Genomic DNA, 22327 nt, shown 5'->3' with positions numbered 1-22327 from the left:
GCAGCTCACAGGGCACTGGAACCAGCAACAGGATTCAACCTACAAAAAAAATGAAAATAAGGAGCATTTTTCTTCTCGTTAACCTATTCTGGTTAACGAATGGTGGATTCATTTTAGAGGAACAACACGAGCCGTTGATAAGAATGGGCACATACGTGTTGAAGAAAACAAAATGAGTATATTTACAGATTAATCCTGCCTAAAACCTCAAATCAGGGGGGGTTTTAGGTCAACAGCAATTTACCAGGCGATCCACAGAAGACGAGAAGGAAGACAAACCAGAATGGTGAATAGAAGGAAGGTAAAACAGAATGATGGTATGGTGAGTGTAGATTGCTGCTATACGGTAATGCAAGTGTAATTTTGGGTTATCCTTTTCGGTATTAAATACTTGCATTGCTGTAGACCTGTTTTTTTTTTTTTTTCTTTCATATTTCCAATATTTTTACTTTTAATTTGGTATAAGATTTTTTGGCTTAATTATTGACAAGAGGGGTGTATTATCATGAATTCTCAAAATTATATATTTGTGAGAAAAATATTTTTCTTGACTCTATATTTTGAGTAAGAAAATGGAAATATTAAAATTAAAATTGTTTTCATTATTAATAAATATTAAAGACATATATGCTTAAATGGGAAAACATGAAAAAGGTATCAAATTGGGAAGAAGTTGACAATAGGAGAGAGTAAAAAAAAAAAAAAAAAAAAAAAAAAAAAAAAAAAAAATTATTATAATATAAATAAAATACACTAAAATTAAAAGTAAAGTAACATACAATTTAAAATATTCAGAGCGTAAAGATAGGGATATAAAGTTAGGAACTAAGACTAGGGTCAGACAGTAGGAGAACGATAAAAGGATCAGTACTCACCGAACGGACGGCGGAGATAAAAGACGGATGGAGAGAGATGAATCTAGAACGGATTCAGTAAATATATATTTGACTGAATCAGAAATTAATATAGCAGTTGAATAAAACGGAAGAGAAAAGCAGTCTTTCATCATCAATCAAGAAAGATGTTTAAAGAGATAAGACTATTCTATCAGCTAGGAGAAGCCGGATAAGTCATTATATACACACACTTTACACCACTTGCAATGGGATAGACCTGAAGAGCAGGATCGATGAAAACGGGTTTATGTCTTCAGGGAACAGGAAGAATCCCAAATTTATCGGCAGGATTATAAGTGTAGAGAAACACCAGATCAAGTCTTAGGACTACGTGCAACAAATGATCGGTGTTATATCCGAGCATAAAGATTAAAAGCTGTAACACCTAGGATATATCTCAACAGAATTCAGGACTTAGGTCAACCAAGAAAGATCCTGAAACAACAAATATTCTTCGTGTTAATGGGACGGATAATACCAAGGAAGGAGGATAGACAGGAGTGGATAGAGGAGCGAACGAAAGGGAGCGGACGGCTCTCAGGAAAGGAGAAGGAGAAGGAGTACGGAATAGTATGGATAGAACAGTAGTAGCTAGGGAATAGAGTAGTAGGGTACAGAGGCAAAAGATCTTTCATTTCCAAATTATCCAAAAATCAGGTTCCTTCAAATTTTTTTTTGTAACCCATGCCAAATACTTTCATCATGTTTTTAATGAATTGCATTAATTAAAAACTCGATCAGTGGGGGTTTTATGAGCCGACCTGATTTTAGGCGGTTACAATTAATTTCCATTCTCTTCCAAAGAAGGATTAAGAAAAATCCTAAATGGAAAAACATCTTTGGAAAAACTTGTCATTAATATGCATGGACAAGATGATGAAATCATTTCTCTTGTCAATTTGTTTCAACATCGCAAGTGTTGAAACTTGAAATTCCATCCACCACTCATGTTATGAAAATATGAAAAGTGGATCATAATCAAAGAAGGTATTGTTTTGATTATGGAGGCAAAAACAATACCTCAGTTATTAAATCGAACGCAAGTTCGAATGTTTTAAGTTTATATTTACAGCAAAAAACTCCAATTCGCGGATGTTTAATCAAAACATGCAACCGAGCGGATTTATGAAAAAGTCAACAACGATTGCATCAGCCGTGCACGGGCACGTTCGCGAGGAAAGAGACGGAAGAGCGGCCCGCTCTCGTGAGAAGACGACGCCGCGGGAGAATTCGGAGTGACCGGAGTAGCGGCGAATACTTAAGCTGGGACTTCAAGGAAGTCCGAGGTGGTTATAGTGATACCCCTCGTGAGGCAGGTGCCTACGTCGTTATAGATAGTCCGCGGTTCGTTTAGGTGTTAACTCTTAAGTTTTATTCCGCGAGGCAGAAGTGATGCCCGTTGTTTAAGTTTCGGTTTAGTGTTTAAGTGATTTAATATTTTTTTCAACTTAACTGATAGATTAAAAAGTAATTAAAATCGAGCAGATGTAGTGCAGTTAATCAAAGGACATATCACATCCAGCAGTAATAGTGTCTAACCACTCGGTACGTATTCCGCTTCATGAGTGCCCGAATTTGCACATCTTTCCCGAGGACCTGCTCGGCTACCGTCTTGTAGGCAGCGCCCTTGTTTTTAGCATCCTTACGGAGCTCAAGGATCATCTCGCCGGTGCGAGAACGACGGATGGTCCGCACATCCGCTCCCAGATCCTTGAGCTGGGTTTCGCCTCTCATTTTCTTCAAGACTTCGGAGTACTTGGACCCCTCCGTCTTGAGTATGAGGGCGTCGCCCCTGCTTCGCGCCTTTTTTCCCATTTTTGGACGATCTGTCGCCTTCTCGTCGTTGCGCTTGCTGTCTTTTTGGCGCTTCCTTCCTCCCACGGTAACTCAAGGGTTTCCCGTAGCTGCCACTTCGGCAGACTTTTCGGCGGACTTGGAGGCCGTTGGTGTGCTATCTCGCGGGCTTAGCACAACCAACCGTTTCTTGCTGTTCTCGGGGGCTTCCCCCGGAGACTGCCTTGCTCTTTTTGCGGCTGACCCGGAGGCGCAAACCGCTGCAAACATGCAGGTGTCCGTTTGGACCAACTTCGTCGCCCTTCCTGTCACGTCCGTTGCATTCTTCTCTGCAGCCACCGCTCTTGCCTTGAGCTCGGCGTGCTCCTTCTTCGCAGCATCGACGGAGGACCGAAGCATGTAGAGAGCCTGCTTCAGGTACTTCGTCGTGTTGGTGCGACTTTTCGCAAACTCGATTATGGCATCGAGCTGCTCCGACAGCGCTACTACCTTCGGTAGCGTGTCTCGCTGTCTTCCGACCGCCTTTATCAACAGTGGACCAGCCACTGCGATGTCTTGCGTCGATCCGGTAGGCGTACTGCCTTTGCCGTCTTCGCAGGCGTCCTTTACTGCATCCATCTCCGCCTTTCTCGGCGGAGACCTCTGGATGCCTCCTCGTGCAAACGGGTTTTTCAACCCATCTGCGCCCAATTGTTGATCTTCATCATTATGATGGATATATATATATATATATATATGATGGAGAAATGATCGTTGAGCTCCGCAAAGAAGCCAGAAACACGGGCCCAGCCTATCGGGCATTGGCCCAAGAGGCGCTTGGAGATAGAGTGCAGGTTCGGGCACTCACGTCACCGGTAACCCTACAAGCTATTTCTCTCTCTCTCTCTTTATCTCTCTCTCTCTCTCTCTCTCTTTTTCTCTCTAACTCTCTTTTGAACCAATAAAAAATGTTTGTATATGTTATCAAAGTTTCCAATATCCCTTTCGAACGTTACGTAATTATTGAATGTTCCCTTACATATTTTTTGCCAATTTTCTATTACTGAAGGTAATTTTAGGTTATAGAAAATATTAAAAAACTTGATTCGATTTTACGCACAATTCGATTTAACGTACATTTCAAAATAGAGCATGTGCGTAAAATCGAGATATACCTGTATATATATATATATATATATATATATATATATATATATATATATATATATATATATATATATATATATATATATATATATATATATATATATATATATATATATATATATATATATATATATATATATATATATATATATATATATATATATATATATATATATATATATATATATATATGGTTGAAGTGGTTGTGGCACCAGAGGCAGTTCGACTGCGCAAAGGCCCAGTAGGGACCCAGACCGCCACTGTCAGGCTTCCGTCAGTGGACGCAAACCAGGCGCTAAAGGTAGCGAGGCTCAAAGTGGGCTGGTCAATGTGCCCACTCAGCATCTACCAGCCGCCGGATGTCTGCTTTCGATGCTTCGAGCAAGGACACAAGTCCTTTAGCTGCAAGGGGCCTGACAGGAGCCACCTATGCAGGCGGTGTGGCGCTGCAGGCCACAAAAGCAAAGACTGCGGAGAGCCCCCGAAGTGCTTGGCGTTTGCCGGAAAGCGTGACGCAAAGCACATAATGAAAGGCCCGAGGTGCACGGCCGGTAAGCCAACTAGCAAGCCACGGGCGTGAGAGTGACACAGCTAAATTTAAACCACTGCTTCGCGGCTCAGCAACTGCTATACCAAGCAGTCACTGAGTCGTTGTCGGACATCGCCATAATCTCGGACCCCTACCGTATTCCTTCTGGAAAAGGTAACTGGATTTCGGACGGGTCCGGTATGGCGGCAATATGGACGACGAGCAGGTTCCCGGTTCAGGAGATAGTGTCAACCTCAAACGAAGGATACGCGGTTGCCAAGGTGAACGGAGTGTACTACTGCAGCTGCTATGCTCCGCCTCGTTGGTCTACCGAGCAGTTCGCAAGGATGATCGACCGAGCCACCGGGGAGCTGATCGGTCTATCACCGTTGGTAGTGGCGGGCGACTTCGACGCATGGGCAACTGAGTGGGGAAGCCGACGCACAAACCAGAGAGGCCGGATCTTGTTGGAGGCTTTGGCGAAGCTCAACATAGATCTGGCCAACGTCGGCAAAAAGAGCACCTTCAGTAGAAACGGCGCGGAGTCGATCATCGATGTGACGTTCTGTAGTCCAGAACTGATCACGAACTGGAGGGTAGACGATGGCTACACTCATAGCGACCATCTGGCAGTCTGTTATAGCGTAGACTGTAAAACGAGACCGCATGTGGCGAGTAGAATTAACATTCCAGCTCCTCGCTGGTGGAGGATATCACACTTCAACGAAGAGGTATTTGCGGAAGCAACTAGACTAGAACACGAGGCGAGCAGAATTCGTAACCCGAGCGCTGATCAACTTGTTGCCATACGCGATAGCGGACCTCCGCAGAGCGTGTCTTCAAGCGAGAAGAAGGATTCAACGTGCGCGAACCGACGAAGAAAGGGAAGATCGTCGAGGGGCATTCAGTTCCGCAAGAGCGGCGTGCTTCGAAAGACTGTGCGCCAGTGCCAACACTAACCCGTGGGGTAACGCCTATAGGATGGTGATGGCCAAGACTAAGAGTGCGATGGCGCCCGCAGAAAAATCACCAGCGATGCTTGAGCGACACTTCACTTCACCGACGTTCCAGTATCCAAACTCAGACCAGAGGTAGTCGGCCAACCTGCCGAACACTCAATATATGAGTAACGGCGTTAGCCATGCCGAGACAGAGGAGGCGGAAACGGCTACGAATGAGGAACTCATCGTGATCGCCAACGTAGGTGAGCAAGGCCGGGATTGGATGGGATTTCGACTTCCCTTCGGGACTCGTATATTTCCTGACTTTTTAATATTCTATCTTCAGTGTTGCGGAGCCTGACACTTTTGTTGACCTGCTACTAATCGTGTCTAAACTCGCAAAACTGGAACAAAATCAACGAATTTAATTCCAATTCAACGGCATGTTAAGTATTTGAACATTCCACTTACAACAACAAAAAACACTTCTAAACAAAAAACACTTCGACCACAGCAGAAATTTGTCAAAGTCAACTGGAAGATAAGCATGAATCAGTTTGATCATGTAGATTAGGGAACATTCCTTTTATAAAATACCCTCTGTGGCATCTTCGTTAGGAAGCATTCCCACTACTTGTGGAAGAAAATTATTCGAAACCAACTGAAACCAGTATGAATACTCCTCAGAATTCTTGCAAAAACGCATTATTATTTTTAATCTATTAGGTTTATTACGTACCGACAGTGTTTTCTTTTTTTTGAAAAACAGTCACAGCATAACGTAACAGAAACCGACGTTAAATTTAAGTGGCATCTTTGCTGCTACCACGCTATATCGCTTTTGCATAGAAAAGGTGTAGTAGGCAACGAAAACGAATATCACTTTATATATGAACCAATAACAGGTGCTTGTTTACTCAACTACGACGCCTCAATAACGACGCTACAACAACTTGTCTAGCGGTCATAGCCTACAATCATTGTAATCTAATGACGTTGTTCTTGGAGTAAAAGGCGGGAAAAACCGAAAATATATTTCAATTTTTTTCTAACTTTAGCAGTTGATTATTGTTATTTTTATGGCCTATTAACTCGTCGAAGATGAAGACAGAACATACACAAAAAAGACGTAGTTCTAGAATCGAGTTTTGTATCGCTTAATATCCAATTTTCGCACTTCGTACATTTACTCAGTAGAGACTATTATTTATAGCTTTATAGTCTTTATAGTCTTTAACGTTCTGCGTTGGTGTATTGGAAACACATCTGATCGAAGATTTCGAGTCCCACCTGCTGAACTATATTTTTCGTAGTTTCTACAGTCATATTTTCAGATAGTTTAATTTTCTATTTTCATTACTATATTTACTCCTTGAATTAGAATTAAAAAAGCATGACTTTGCTTAGAGTCGAAAAAAGAAAAGTAAAAATGTTTGTGACGCAAGTCGATGTTGCTGCTGGTAGAGATGGCAACTCACTGGCACGTTTCTATCTCTCACACTGAGAAGTCATTCCAAATTCCACTGAGGGTGTTGAAACAATAGCCAGCTATAAATAATAGTCTCTACTGAGTAAATGTACGAAGTGCGAGAATTGGATAAGCGATTCTGGCTTCTTTGCGGAGCTCGACGATCATTTCTCCCTTGCGGGATCGGCGGATGCTACGCACATCTGCCCCCAGATCTTTGAGCTTCGCATCGCCTCTCATCTCCTTAAGGATTTCCGAGTTCTTTGACTCTTCTGTCTAAAGGATGAGTGCTCGCCCTTATTTTTAACTTTCTTCGTCACAGGATTTGTAACCGGGTGCGGTTTATTGGCCACCACTTTTTGGTTCCTACTCCTTCCCGGAACCGTTACCCACGGGTTACCGGGAGCCTTCTGCTCCTTGGCTGCCATCGTGGTCGTTGCTTGCGCCATTCCTACACCGGTCTGAGGGCTGTTTGCGATTAAACGCTTCTTGGTGCCCCCGGGGGCCATCTCTCCCGGGGACTGTCGCGTTCGTTCGGCAGCTGGCCCCGCCGCGCAAACCGCCGCAACCGTGCTGGTGTCCGTTTAGACCGACTTCGTCGCCAGCTCGGTCACCTTCGTCTCCTCTTTCTCCACAGCCGCAGCTTTCATTTCGAGCTCGGCATGCTCCTTTTTCGCAGCATCGACGGAGGACCGAAGCATGTAGAGGGCCTGCTTCAAGTACTTCGTTGATATATATATATATATATATATATATATATATATATATATATATATATATATATATATATATATATATATATATATATATATATATATATATATATATATATTTATATATATATATATATATATATGTATATATATATATATATATATATACATATATATAGATATATATATATATATATATATATATATATATATATATATATATATATATATATATATATATATATATATATATATATATATATATATATATATATATATATATATATATATATATATATATAAGTTAACAGCAAAATCACACGCTTGCCGACAACTTTCACCATTTGCAAACGTGGAGCAAGGTAGAACTTATAACCATTTCACCGGACACCACTATCATCGGACTTCAACGACTTCGACGGCTAACATCGAGTTGCCGACGCAGCATTAACGCCAACCTAGACGTGGATCACACCGTCGTGTGAATACATCGGAATGCGCTGACGTAGGGACATAGCGACTGGTTAGCTAGGGTAGAAATAAGTTCGGAGAGTAAAATAATTTAATTCTGTTCCAACCAACGAGCGAGTAAGACGAGTTTAGTTTTTAAAAACTCCCGAAAGTCAAATGCGAATTTAATTGGCGCAGTCGGTAGGATTTTTTGTAACGTCGTGAGTGAAACAGTTTTCCGGCCTCCGCGAATGAATATCGCGCTGTAAGAAAACAATAATTACAAACGACGAGACGAAAAGGACCGCTCCCAAGATTTTCAAGTAAAACGTAAGTAATTTTAAGATTTTTCCATTAATAAAAATAATCGGGCGGAGCAAAGTTTCTTAAAACAAACAAAAGCTCTCTCCGATTCCAAATCATTTAAACACTAATTTATACAGATACAGATGCGCAGACAATCGTGTTCTAGCAACTGTTTCCAATATCACTGATGAGCCGTGTAAGATTGAAATTACAAACCCATTAGCGGTAGAAATAAACAATTTTACAACTGAGGAATCAGTCCCTCAGGAAAAGAACATGTTTCAAAATAAAAGAATTTTTGATCAATTAAGACTTGATCACCTTAACAAAGAGGAGAAAACCAACCTTTTGAAAATCATTGCAGATTACCAAAATGTATTTTTTGTGGAAGGTCAAAACCTTACTTTTACAAAAAACACAGAATTATCACAAAGGCCGATGTACCCATTCATTCGAAGTCTTATCGGTATCCGTTCTGTCATAGAACCGAGGTCCAACAACAGATTTCAAAAATGCTTGACCAGGGCATAATTAGGCCATCTAATAGCCCTTGGACTTCACCCGTCTGGATTGTTCCAAAGAAACTGGACGCATCCGGCAAAAGAAGTGGAGATTAGTCATAGATTATCGTAAGTTGAACGATTAAACTATCGACGACCGCTACCCAATCCCAAACATAATAGATATTTCGGATAAATTGGGTAGATGCATGTGCTTCTCGACACTTGACCTGGCCTCTGGATTTCACCAGATAGAGGTTGATAAACGTGATATCGAGAAAACAAATCGATCAAACAACAAACAAATCAAACAAAATCAATCAAACAACAAACAGATCAAACAAAAACAAATCGAAAAAAAAACCGCTTTCAATGTCGAACGGGCATTATGAATTTTTGAGGATGCCTTTTGGCCTCAAAAATGCACCTTCGACATTCCAGCGCGCCATGGATAACGTGCTACGGGAACACATTGGTGTCCGGTGCCTAGTGTACATGGACGATATAATCGTGTTCTCAACTAGCCTGAAAGACACTTGGACAATTTACGATTAATTTTCGATACACTAAAAAAATATAACCTACAAGTGCAACTCGACAAGAGCGAATTCTTACAGAAAGAAGTAGCTTTTCTCGGACACATCGTCACATGCGACGGAGTGAGACCAAACAAAGAATGCCAAAGAATGACAATGAACTACGTGGTTTCTTTGGAATTTTTTGCTACTATCGCAAACTCATACGAGATTTTGCGAAGATAGCTAAGCCTTTGACGCAAATGTTGAGAAAAGGCGAGAGAGTTTCCCATACTAAGGATTTTGTGGATGCTTTCGAACGTTGTTAGAGTATTCTCACCTCGAGCAGCATCCTGCAGTACCCGGACTTAAATAAACCTTTTGTTCTAACGACAGACGCCTCGAACTATGCTGTAGGCGCTGTTTTATCTCAAGCTCAAAAAGGCAGTGATAGACCTATTGCCTTTGCATCCAGAACTCTCAATAAGTCGGAGGAGAATTACTCCGCTATCGAGAAAGAATTATTGGCTATCGTGTGGGCCTGTAAATATTTTCGACCGTATCTCTACGGAAGGAAGTTGACGCTCTATACTGATCATAAGCCATTGACATATAGTTTAAATCTCAAGGACTCAAATAGCAGGCTCATTCACTGGCGCCTATATTAAGAAGAGTTCGATTATGAAATAAAATACAGACCTGGCAAACAGAACGTCGTGGCTGACGGTTTGTCAAAGATGAAGGAGGAGTGTAAAGTCAATAAACTAGACGACATTTCTTCTTCTTCGTCATCGGAGGGTGAAGATGATTCTTCTTCAGACGGAGACACGGTTCATTCGGCTGACACAGATGCTTCAGTATTCATTCCTTGTATGGAAGCACCACTAAATAGTTTCAGTAATCAAATCCTTTTGAGGATGGGATCTGGTGAGGAGGAAACCTACGAAGAAATTTTTCCACGAATGTTTAGACGAAGTATTACTAAGCATATTTTTGGGGTTCCGTACCTCATAAGATTATTTAAAGAATTTATTGATCCTAAAAGATCAAACTGTATCTTATGCCCAGAGCGATTAATACCAACAATTCAAACGGTATACAAAAACTATTTTAGTAGAGGAAATTTTCATCACGCAGAAATTATTAATTGATCTGCGAACATTTGAGGACCAAAATCTTATATTGGAACAAACACATTCCAATGGTCATCGAAGCATATGGAAAAATAACCGGCAAATCGCAAGCCGTTATTTTTTCCCCGCCATGAAAAGCAAAATACGCCAGTTTATAAGGCTCTGTCGTACTTGCAATAAGAATAAATACGAACGACATCCGTACAAAATAAAACTCGGATCAACACCAAATCCCAAAAAGCCTTTAGAGATAGTTCATATAGATGTATTTATTAAAAGTCCTAATATATTTCTTTCCTTTTTAGATAAATTTTCTCGTTTCGCAACAATCATACCCATTAAATCCCGGAATATCAATGAAATGAAAAACGGATTAACCAAATATTTTTCCCTATATGGTACCCCAAATTTAATTATCTCTGACAATGAGCCCTCTATAAAGTCCATCGAAAAAAGGTCCCTTTTACAAAATTTAGGTGTCCAGATTCAATTCACACCTCCAAACCACAGTACGAGCAATGGTGGCGTTGAGAGGTTTCATTCCACCTTGGGTGAGATCTACCGATGCACTAAGCCCGACTATTCTAACTCAACCGATAAAGAAATTTTTAGGATCGCATGCACTATTTATAATAATACAGTGCATTCAGCTAATAAATTTAAACCAAGGGAAAAATTTTACGCACTGCGAGATGGGGAGGAAAGGCCTCTGGACATGGGACGGATTTTAGAAAATAGGGATAAATTTTTCGATGAAATAATTTTACAATCTAATCAAGTTAAAACGAAAAATTTGGAGTACCATAATCAGTAGAGACAGTGGTAATTCGCGGCAAAAAAATTGAAAATTCGCGGGTGACAAAATAAAAAATATTCAAAATTCGCGATAACCTTTTTCTCCAGCGGATACTACAGAGGTGATTTTTTTGGTAGAAACAAGAAACAAATGTTTTATTTAATTTATTATACGGTCATTTAACCGTACATACCTTACCAAACAGTCCCAAGCCGTGGTGTGGCCTTTGCTGTACGTTAGAGTCGTCTCCATTCCACTCGGTCCATGGCTGCAGTTCGCCAGCTCTGCAGTCTGCGTAGGGACCGCAGGTCGTCTTCCACCTGATCGATCCACCTTGCCCGCTGTGCACCTCTCCGTCTCGTCCCTGACGGATTGGTTTCAAGAACCATCTTTACCGGGCTGTCGTCTGACATCCTTACAACATGCCCAGCCCACCGCAGCCTGCCTAGCCTAGCGGTGTGGACGATAGATGGCTCCCCAAGCAGCTCCTGCAGTTCGTGGTTCATTCGCCTTCTCCACACTCCGTTTTCCGGTTGGTAAATGGTTGGACACGTGTCACCTGAGACCCTATTGTGGTCATTCACCTCTGTCCAGCAACTCCTATCCCAACCTCCACGTGGTGCCGACCGGAATACGAGTAACCTTAGCGGAGATCGGGTAACCAACCCCGGTGGAAACTTTGGTCGTATGCTGACTGGGAAGGGGGAACGTACGCGGCTGTTTCCCCATGTTAGGGGCGGCGTACAACAGCGTCTGACCCGGAGCGGGCGGCTGAATCATAAAACGCGGTGTCTCGCCAGCTAAATCTAAGACGGCAACCCCGTCGCGAGACTAGCCATCGCCACCCTAGTAAGGTAGCATGGCAAAAACAATTTACTACGAATAATCAAGAAGAAGAAACGGACCGGATCAATCGGCAACGACCTAGGAAACGAAAAAAGGACACTGATTGGAAACTCGGAACATGGAACTGTGGATCGCTGAACATCCCGGGTGGCGACAGGATCCTACTGGATCAGTTGGAACCCCGTCACTTCAGCATCGTAGCGCTGCAGGAACTTTGTCGGAAGGAGAAACTGTACGGAGGATATGTGGCCGCAGGGCCCAGTACTACCAGAGCGGTGGCACAACAAATGAGCGGGGTACCGGCTTTATTGTGTTGGGCAAGATGCAAAGTCGTGTGATCAAGTGTTAGGCGATCAGCGACAGGATGTGTGTATTGAGAATTAAAGGTCGGTTCTACAATTACTCCATCATCAATGTGCACTGCCCGCACGAAGGAAGACCCGATGGCGAAAAGGAAGCCTTCTACGCGCAGCTGGAGGACGTCTACCACGGCTGCTCGCAGCGGGACATCAAGATCGTCATAGGGGATATGAACGCTCAAATCGGAAGGGAAGACTTGTATAAACCGGTAATCGGACACGAAAGTCTGCACACCGAAACGAACAACAACGGCCAAAGATGTGTCAACTTTGCAGCTTCCCGAGGAATGGTAGTCCGAAGTACATTTTCCCCCGCAAAGACATCCACAAAGCTACTTGGAAATCACCTGACCAACAAACAACGAACCAAATTGACCATGTGCTCATCGAAGGACGATTTTTGTCGGACATCACCAACATACGCACATACCGAGGTGCGGACATTGACTCGGACCACTACTTAGTGGCGGTTTGTATGCGCTCAAAACTGTCGACTGTCTACCAGTCACGACAGAGCCGATCCCCGCGGCTCAACATCAAGCAGCTATGGGACCCGCAAGCTGCCGAAGTCTACGCACAACAGCTTGAAGCGGCACTACCCACGGCAGAGGAGCTCGGCGCAGCTTCTCTCGAGGATGGCTGGACCATGATCCGCACGGCCATTAGGGAATCCGCGACAACGACACTAGGAACAGAGGCGCCGAGTGGCAGAAACGACTGGTATGATGGGGAATGCCAGGCAGCGGTGTCAGAGAAAAACCGGACCTGGGTAAATTACCTGAGGGTAAGGACGAGAGGGAACCTGGTCAAATATAGACGGGCAAGGAACGACATGACCACGAACCTGAGACGTTAAAAGCGCCAGCAAGAGGATCGTGACCACGAAGAGCTAGAAGAGCTGTTCACTGCTAATGAGACGCGAAAGTTCTACGAAAAGGTTAACCAATCCCGTAAAGGCTATGTGCCGCGAGCCGACTTTTGCAAGGATATGGCAGGTAACCTCATCACGAACGACAGCGAGGTGGTCGACAGGTGGAAGCAGCACTTCGATGAACATCTGAATGGCGATGCAACAAACGGAAGCGGAACTGGAACGGACCTGGGAGTGCCAGCAGTAGATGACCGGGTATTAGCCCCCGATCTCCACGAAATTCAGTGGGAGATTGGAAGGTTGAAGAACAACAAAGCCACCGGCAAAGACGGCCTGCCGGGTGAGCTCTACAAACATGGTAAAGAAACGCTTGCTAGAGCACTACACTGGATCATTTCCAAGATCTGGGAAGAGGAAAAACTGCCGGAAGAGTGGATGGAGGGAGTCGTCTGCCCCATCTATAAGAAAGGCGACATGCTGGAGTGCTGCAATTATCGTGGCATTACGCTTGTCAACGCTGCATATAAAATACTCTCCCAAGTTCTATTCCAACGTCTAACACCTTTAACAAGGAGATTCGTGGGGCAGTACCAGGAAGGTTTCATGGGAGCCCGCGCAACCCCGGACCAAATTTTTTCAATCCGACAGATTTTACAAAAATGTCGTGAGTACAACGTGTCCACGCATCACATTTTTATCGACTTCAAGGCAGCCTATGATACAGTTGATCGAGAACAGCTATGGCAGATCATGCACGAGAACGATATCTTCCCGGATAAACTGACGCGGCTGATCAAGGCTACCATGAACCGTGTGATGTGTTACGTGCGTGTCTCGGGGATGCTCTCGAGTCACTTCGAGTCATGCCGAGGATTGAGACAAGGTGATGGACTCTCTTGTTTGCTTTTGAACATCGCCCTCGAAGGTGTTATACAAAGAGCGGGCATCGACACGAGTGGTACGATTTTTACGAAACGGGTTCAGCTTAACGGCTTCGCTGATGACTTCGACATAATAGCACGAAACTTTGCGACGGTGGAGGAAACCTACACCAGACTGAAAGCGGAAGGTAAGCGCATTGGACTGCTGATCGATGCGTCGAAAACTAAGTATCTGAAGGGAAGAGGCTCCAAGGAGAACAATGTCAGCCTCCCACCCCGGATCACCGTGGACGGCGATGAGCTTGAGGTGGTAGACGAGTTCGTGTACTTAGGATCGCTGGTGACCGCTGACAACAACACCAGCAAGGAGATCCGGAGACGCATTCAAGCGGGAAATCGTGCCTACTTTGCACTTCGTGAGACAATGAGATCCAATCGAGTGCGCCGCCGTACAAAGTTGAAACTGTACAAAACACTAGTTAGACCGGTAGTCCTCTATGGGCTAGAGACGACAACACTGCTCTCAGAGGACCTCAACGCCCTTGGAGTTTTCGAACGGAAGGTGCTGCGAACCATCTACGGTGGAGTACATACTGAAGACGGAGAATGGCGTAGAAGCATGAACCATGAGCTGCACGCGCTGCTAGGAGAGATCCCCATTGCACATCTGATCAAAGTTAACAGATTGCGATGGGCCGGCGCGTCGTTAAAACGACCCTTTTCAGTAACCCCTCCGGCACCAGAAACAGAGGAGCACAGCGTACACGATGGCTTGATCAGATTGAAAGTGACCTACGAGTGATAAGACGCCTGGGAGCATGGCGCCATACAGCCCAGAACCGAGTTGAATGGAGACGACTTCTTGATACAGCACGAGCCACCCTGGCTCCAGCCTGCTAGGTAAGGTAAGTAACACTCCGTTGTTCATCTGCAGTCCACCGAAAATGGTACGCAGCACCTTCCGCTCGAAAACCGCAAGGGCGCGTTGGTCCTCCACAAGCATAGTCCATGTCTCATGCCCGTAGAGGACTCCGGTCTGATCAGCGTCTTGTAGATGGTTAACTTGGTGCGGCGGCGAATTCTGCCGAATTTCTGCGGTGAATGCGCCGTTGAATTTCTCTGCTGGTATCGTTGTCGGCAGTTACCAGTGAGCCCATGTACAAGAACTCATCGACCACCTCGATTTCATCACCACCGATTTGAACTCGAGGTGGGAGGTTACTGATACTGTTACTGTCTTCTCGTGAACCCCTTCCTTTCATGTACTTCGTCTTCGATGCATTGATGACCAGTCCAATCTTTTTGGCTTCAGCCTTTAATCCGATGTACGTATCCGCCATCTTCACAAAGGTCCGAGCCACAATGTCGATATCGTCGGCGAAACCAAACAGTTAAACCGACTTTTGGAAAATCGTGCCACTCGTGTTAATCCCCGCTCTTCTAATGACACCTTCCAGGGCAATGTTAAACAGTAGGCACGAGAGACCATCACCTTGCCTCAGCCCTCTTCGGGTTTCGAAGGGGCTCGAGAGTGCCCCCGAAACACGAACTACACACATCACTCGATCCATCGTCGCTTTGACCAACCGCGTCAGTTTGTCCGGGAAACCGTAGTCGTGCATAATTTGCCATAGCTTGTCCCGATCGATTGCGTCGTACGCCGATTTGAAATCGATGAACAAATGATGTGTGGGCACGTTATATTCGCGGCATTTCTGCATAACCTTCGGAACCGCGAATATCTGATCCGTAGTGGTGCGGGCACCAATAAATCCCGCCTGGTAATGCCCCACGAACTGCTTCGCAAATGGCGATAGTCGACGACAAAGTATTTGGGAGAGTACCTTGTAGGCGGCGTTCAACAGAGTGATTGCCCGAAAATTGCAGCACTCCAGTTTGTCGCCCTTTTGTAGATGGGACACACAATACCCTCCATCCACTCCTCCGGTACTCGTTCTTCCTCCCAAACCTTGACAATGACCCAGTGCATGGCTCTAGCCAGTGTTTCTCCACCGTATTTCAATAGCTCGCTGGGAAGTTGGTCCACTCCAGCAGCTTTGTTGTTTTTCAGCCGACCAATCTCCTTCTCCACCTCCAGAAGATCGGGGCTGGAATTCTGATGTCTTCTGCTCGTGCACCAAGATCAGTTGCCATATCGTCATCGCGCTCTACTGCATCGCCGTTTAGATGCTCGTTGAAGTGCTGCCTCAACCTTTTTTCGCCACGAACAGTCATCGGGCGCGGACGCGTTTTCATTTCGCTCCGCAATTTAACTTGTATTTTTATTTTTTTTTTTACACCTTGACGGCGTCGCGAGTGCACGTAAGCAACAATTTATTTATTTATAAACAATCTTTGACCGTCGCGCTACCGCGTGTATCTAACCTTTTCTCGACAATTCGTACTCGCCGCGTAACAATTTTTAATCAGTGCTATGGAAAAGTGTGGCATAACCAACTGTACTTCGACCGACAACCGTTTCCTGCGGAAATGCGAACGAATATGCAAAAGGCACTTCCACGCTGCCTGCGTAGGAACCCGTAGAAACCAAGAAGAACTACTGCGTTCATTTATGCTGCCCTTATGCATAGAATGCCAGGAACAGTTCATGGACCAACTCCAACTGAAGAAGCTCATCCAGCACCAGAAAATTTTAACAGAAAGTATTCAATCACAAATCAAATCAAATCATTCAATAATCAGTCAACTTCCTAAACTGACTGTAACGCACGACACACTGGACAGTATCAATACACTGCTTTCTGAATTGAAGACGGAAATTAAAAAAGTAAATATCAACACAAACAATGCGTCGGCAAAAACCATAAATCGCATTTCGACGCTGTTCGGCGAACTTGGCCATGACTACATATCGGACATATCGGACATTAGCAAAGAAAACCGGCAGCACACAAAGAACATACAAGAGCACCTGGAAAAAGCATTTACTAATATAGAATCAAAAATTGACAATATGGAACACCAATTAGAAGCTATACAAAATAAGAAAACAAACTGCAGTACAACGGCGCAGGAACTAATTAATGAATTAAAAGCGCTCAAAGAATCGAATTCACTCCAGCCAAAAACAGACAATCATCCCAGTCTGGCTGAAGAACTTCGCCTTTCATTGCCACTTCCAGAATCGGACTCAGAAGAACACCGTACTCCAAATTTCACATCAGGCTGGCGCCTAATTGGCAATAAAAAAGTATGGAAACGCGACTGGACTGAATATGACGCCAGACAGCGTAAAAGACGCATGCAGGAAAAGCAAGCAGAAAAGGCCGCTCGTAAACGTATGCAGCAACGCAAACGTCAGCAGGAAAACTCAAACCCTATCAGCATAAGTAACACCTATAAACACGGAATAAACCATTTCGCCTGCAACTCAAAGAAAACTCAAATTGCTGAAATGCCAAAACAACCACTACCCTCGGACAAAGACCTCCTGGCAGCTGCACGCGTTCGATTTGCTGGGCCGCCGAATTCAGACATAACATAACATTTCCAAAAAGGCGAAACTATCAACCCATATCGGACAGAAAAAAATGCAACTAACAATGAAAATTCTGCACCGGCTCCTGCCAGCAACGCCAGCATACAATCAGCACCGCAAGACAGCCAATTTGAACTTGACCCCATGCGTCCACCAATCGTCCGACTTACGCAGCAATCATCGAATGGCGACGAGCGCTTTTTGAAGGCTAGACTCCGCGACCCAAAAATAATGCATATTACACGCCTATATCTCGCATACATGAAGGACCAACCATCATCTGTATGCGTAGAAGGAATGACACCAACCAGTATAAGAATGCTTCTCGCATCCGAAGGACTGCCGACATCTCCAGAACAACTCCAACGCGTCTTTATTGAAGTCCATCAGGAATATGGACTCACGCCAGCCGAAGCAGTAGCCGACCTTCAATCATATCGTCATTTTTTATCAAATGAACGCACGCACCGTCTTCAACAACTTCGCGAAAGTGTAAATAAATTTAGTACAAATTTTCGCAAGTAAGGACGCCCTCTTCTGAGGCAGAACCATTATATTTAAACATAAGTAATAACTTGACTAACACTTCTTCGCTTCCTCGACAGAATGCGACTGAAATTCTTATCTATTGTAAGAATTTCAATCGCATGAAAAGCCCAAGCAAAATGAAAGAAATTCAACAAAATCTATTGTCGTCATCTTTTAAAATAATTTTAGGAACTGAGAGTAGCTGGGACGAAAGCGTAAGAAGCGAAGAAGTATTTGGAAACAATTACAATGTATTCCGGCACGATCGGAATTTGTCTACCAGTCAAAAAAAGTCAGGCGGTGGAGTCCTCATTGCCATTAATGTAGACTTTACTTCTGAAGAAATAATATCCGACAAATATAAAGAATTTGAACACGTATGAGCCAAGGCATTTATTGCTGGCGAAGAACATATCTTCTGTTCCGTGTACTTTCCACCGGAACATGCTCATAAACATTCGTATGAATTATTTTTCAAAACTCTAGAATCTATTATGTCTAACATGAAACCAGAAGTAAAACTGCATGTCTATGGCGACTTCAACCAACGTAATGCAGACTTTATTGTAGACATTGAAAATGAATCTATCTTACTCCCAGTCGTAGGCGAAAACGAAACACTGCAGTATCTTTTTGGCAAATCCTCAGAACTCGGTCTATATCAAATCAATCATGTCAAAAACAAACAAAATGCTTATTTAGACCTCTTATTCACAAACTGCACTGAAGACTTCTGTGTAGATGCATCATTGACTCCCATCTGGAAAAATGAAGCATTCCACACAGCAATTGAATATTCAATAGTAATGAATAACACTTCGTACCCCAGCGACTGCGAGTACGAGGATGTACCGGAATACCACAAAACTGACTTCGAACAAGTCAAACGTAGACTTCGCATAATAAATTGGCGTAGTATAATTTGTAAAGAAGGAAATGTCAACGAAGAAGTAACAAAATTTTATGAAATAATTAATCAAATTATATCAGAAAATGTACCTCTAAAGAAAAGAAGACGAACGAACACCAACAAATATCCAGTGTGGTTTAATCCACAATTGAAGAACCTAAAAAATAGAAAACAAAAAGCACATAAAATATACAAAAAAGACAACAATAGCGAAAATCTTCAAAATTACCAAGAAATTTGCTGTCAACTTGACGCAGCCATTAAAATTGCACATGAAGAACATAATCGTAAAATCGAACATCAGATCAAGTCTTGCCCTAAGAACTTCTTTAATTACGTAAAAAACAAACTAAAAAGTAACAACTTTCCATCACGAATGCATCTTGACAGTAATGTAGGACAAACTAGTAATGAAATATGTAGTCTTTTTGCCACTTTTTTTTCAAGAAATTTACACCACATATGAAGAAACAGATCGCGACCGCGAATACTTCTCGTATTTTCCTGAATTTTCGAATTCTTTATCTGTCAATCAAATATCTGAATTCGAAATTCAAAACGCACTTAAAAATTTAGACGCTACGAAAGGTCCTGGACCTGACAGAATAGCTCCAATTTTTCTCAAAAATTTGGCAGAAGAACTATCTACACCCTTACAACACCTTTTTAACATGTCCCTGAAGAATGGAATTTTCCCAGAACTCTGGAAAACCTCATATTTAGTGCCAATTTTCAAATCTGGCGCTAAATCTGACATTCGTAATTATCGTGGAATTGCCATTATTTCATGCATTCCAAAATTATTTGAATCAATAATTAATGAAAAAATCTTTCAACAAGTAAAACACCAAATTACAACTCAACAGCACGGCTTTTACAAAGGCCGATCAACTACCACAAATCTTTTGGAATTCATAACTTTCACTCTGACTGTAATGGACAACGGTAACCACGTAGAAGCTCTTTATACGGACTTTAGCAAGGCATTTGACAGAATCGACATTTATTACTCGACCATTATTACTCTTCAAGCTCGAAAAATACGGAACTGAAACAAAATTTTTGGAATGGCTGCAGTCATACTTAACAAAACGAACACAAATAGTCCGCTTTCAAAATTCCTTTTCAAACCCAATAGAAATAACTTCTGGGGTTCCTCAAGGTTCCCACCTGGGCCCTCTTCTTTTTATATTATACGTAAATGACATTTCCTTTCTTCTTAAGTCAATACATGTGCTTGTATATGCTGATGACATGAAGCTCTTTATAGAAATAACCAATGCAGAAGACTTCGAAATATTCCAGAATGAAATTAATGTATTCTACACTTGGTGCAACAAAAGCCTATTACAACTCAACATTAAAAAATGTAATTCAATAGCCTTTAGCAGAAAAACAGTAACACCACCAACAAACATTTTCTTAGGAAACCAACCAGTAGAAAAATGCAAAATCGTTAGGGACCTAGGCGTAATCTTAGACTCCAAACTTACATTCATAGAACATTATAATACAATTATCAACAAAGCAAATAGTATGCTGGGCTTTATAAAACGCTTCGGCCACATTTTTCAAGACCCATATACAATCAAACTAGTATATATTACATACGTCCGACCAATTCTGGAATATTGTAGCATTGTATGGAATCCCTATATTGCCACACATGAAGAACGCATTGAATCTGTCCAAAAACAATTTCTTTTGTACGCGCTTCGTAAGCTAAATTGGACATCATTTCCCTTACCATCATATGAAGCACGCTGCATGCTTATAGACATACAAGCACTTAAAGAACGCCGCGATCTTTCAATGCTTTATTTTATCAATGACATTATTTCTCAACGCGTGCAATCTACTCAATTATTATCACAACTAAATTTTTATGCATCCAGTCGTCAATTAAGAAATCGTAAAATATTTTCGGAAAATTCTCACAGAACAAACTACTCTAAAAATGGCCCAATAAATCGCATGATGCGTCACTATAACCAGCACTGCGAAAATATTGACATCACCATGGGCAGAAATCAAATAAAAAAACGACTAACTACTGGAAATAATGTATAGAATATAAGAAAACATTGTATTATTATAACTGTAGTCTACATTTGCTTGACGAAATAAATAAATAAATAAATAAATAAATAACCTTTCGATCACCTCACACTCGTCAGTAAGGAGGTTGCCGTCCAAGCTCCTGCACATATCGGCTTGCGGCACGAAGCCTTTACAGGAGCTGTTCAGCTTCTCGTAGAACTTCCGAGTGTCGTTAGCTTGGTACAGCTCTTCCATAGCTACGCGATCTCGGTCCTTTTGCTGGCGCTTCTTCCTTCGGAGGACTGAGTTTTGGCTGTTCCGTCCCTGTCGGTATCGTTCCACGTTCGCTCTCGTACGGTGTTGCAGCATTCTCGCCCGTGCTGCATTCTTCTCCTCGACTAACCGTTTGCATTCGCCGTCAAACCAGTCATTTCTATGATTCGAGGCCCTTGTACCAAGTAGCGCTACAGCAGTGCTACCTATGGCGGATCGGATGCTCCTCCAGCCATCTTCAAGGGTAAAGGGTCATTCATCCGTACGATCCATGATTTCTTCGCATTACTGACTAAAAGTACATAGTGTGTCAAATTGTCTTCAGTCATTTTTTGGTATCTACAGTTTCTGGAAATCGATAAGGAAATCGGAAATCCGGAAATCGATTGCTAACCGGAAAAGTCCAGGAAAACGTCCACGATCCGAATACCTAGCAATTTATAAAAAAACAATCTCACTGTCAGGTATTTTTGAAAATGCTTGTTTGTACTTTGCTCATCTTGCAACTTCGATTCGACTGCACACTCTGGAATTTTGTCATGCAGATCACAACCTTAAGCGAACCGTCCAAAAACAATTCAACCCAGGCTGACAAATTCACATTTTAAGAGAGTGAGTAGTTCTGTTTCATTTCCTTGGTTACGTAGGAAAAAGCTACCCGTTGTCATCGAGATGCCCATTAATCTTCATCTTTGTGTATTGTACAATAAAGTACAAGGTGTCAGAAACAAAGGGCGGGAAAGATATCTCCCGGTCACGGTTGTCCAGGATGAAGGACGAACTTTCATGGACCGCTCCGGCCGAGAGATACATAAAGATAACATTCGGAGAAACTGAATCCATACAAAATTTCTCTTGCTTGCAACAATTTCAGAATGTGGATTCAATACATAACTACCCTGACTACCTTGGCATTCGTGACGATCGCATCGT

The 22327-nt window shown here is 42.8% G+C and overlaps 1 protein-coding gene across 7 annotated transcripts in view; it reads left to right on the top strand.

The window, feature by feature from the left end:
• Window positions 1-22327, top strand: part of LOC129722961 (coiled-coil domain-containing protein AGAP005037-like) — a 1195377-nt gene that overhangs the window by 705716 nt on the left and 467334 nt on the right. For 4 of the 7 annotated variants that reach the window (XR_008727686.1, XR_008727684.1, XR_008727685.1 and 1 more), the window contains exon 1: window positions 13350-15049. The exons of the other annotated variants lie outside the window; for them this stretch is intronic. The gene's annotated coding sequence lies outside the window, so the exon portion shown is untranslated. Of the gene's footprint in view, window positions 1-13349; window positions 15050-22327 lie in introns of those variants that run through there. 7 annotated transcript variants of the gene reach the window in all.

This window comes from Wyeomyia smithii, chromosome 2, assembly GCF_029784165.1.
Source record: "Wyeomyia smithii strain HCP4-BCI-WySm-NY-G18 chromosome 2, ASM2978416v1, whole genome shotgun sequence".
Lineage (NCBI taxonomy): Eukaryota > Metazoa > Arthropoda > Insecta > Diptera > Culicidae > Wyeomyia > Wyeomyia smithii.
The sequence above is the reverse complement of the archived record's forward strand: the minus strand, read 5'-3'. Positions and strand labels throughout refer to the sequence as shown.